This window comes from Arachis ipaensis, chromosome B01 (assembly GCF_000816755.2).
Source record: "Arachis ipaensis cultivar K30076 chromosome B01, Araip1.1, whole genome shotgun sequence".
Taxonomy (NCBI): Eukaryota; Viridiplantae; Streptophyta; class Magnoliopsida; order Fabales; family Fabaceae; genus Arachis; species Arachis ipaensis.
In genome coordinates, this window is record NC_029785.2 from 9,876,641 (window position 1) to 9,878,142 (window position 1,502).

A 1,502-nucleotide genomic window follows, 5' to 3' on the forward strand; every position below is an offset into this window, starting at 1 on the left:
GGAGGCTACACGTCGCGCAGAAACAGATCGGTAGGACGCAGGTTGCTGCGCACACGGCGGGGCGGCGGAGAAAGGGGGTTTTTCTGTAGAACAAACAATGGGTTTTTTAGAGGGTAGGTAATGGTGGGTGATGAAGGGTTAATGTGAAAGAATTTGGGGTAAATTGGGGGTAGATATCACAAAAAGCAACTAGAAATTAGGGATAATGATGTTTACTTTACATTATTAATACATATTGGGTCAAATAAACAGCCCATTGTACATATTGTATAGATACCTCATTGTCTCCCTAGCGAGACTCTTTTCGTAAACATATACATCACCCTTGTATCATCATATGTATATGTATAATTTTTTTTTACTGAAGATAGAGAGACTCGAACCTGCGACTTCTTAGGTGAATATGGAGAAACTGTCATTTGAGTTATAGTTATTGCAATACATGTATCACTTTTTTTCTTTTACCAAAAATAGAAAAACTTGAACTCATGATCTTTTAAATGATTATGAAAAAATTATGCCATTTAAGTTATAACTCATTGACGGCATACATGTATCACTTAGATTGTGAATAAAATGGAATCTTTATGAAATCTATATAAATTTAGATATATACCTTATAATTCACCTTCTTTTATTATCTTTAATCACTAGCTATAATAAATTAACAAAAATATATTCCAAAGATTAAAACGACCATAAAAATAATTTTGAAAGATGGAAATAAATTATAAAAAAAAGTTGAAAAATTAGCATTAGTTCAAAAATAAAAATATTCGGGTGAATATTCATCTCGATCTCTGATAATTTTTTTGAAGAATTATGAGATCTTCGAAAAAAAATATTCATTTTGATTTTTGATAATTAACTTTATGAGATTGGTTAATTTCTTTGTCAATGGTCTATCTTCAGAATATGCTTATGTGACACGTTAATCACTAATATATTCTCTATTTAATTTTTATAAATAAAATCAATTTAAAAATTACTAATATTTCTTAATTTTACACAGTAAATTTAGTCATTGTATTTAAAAAAAGTAACAAAAAAATAAACTATCCTTAAAAGACAACGAGACTCCCAACAAAAAAAATTTGTTAATCCTAATTAGTTCATAACAGATAAATTAACAATTTAACAAGCTATATAGACTTATTCCGTTAATACAGAAAAAAAATATTAACAAAAAGACTAACCAATCACACAAAAATAAAATTTAAAAGCCAAAATAATATTTTTTATTAAAAATTTCATTGTCTTTTTAAATAATTATCAGATGCCATTTAGAATTTTTTTTTCTCAAAAAAATATTATCCATTTCGTAAGTAAAAAGTAATTTGTGAATTTAATACAACATTTTGTGTGAAGACATTTAAATAATTACTCCTAAGCGGTGCATGATAAAAAATAACAACAAAATCCAATTTTTTTATTTTTTTTTTAATTTTCATTCATTTGCGTAGAATAAAATTGGTACAAAAATATACTTGATATAAATAACA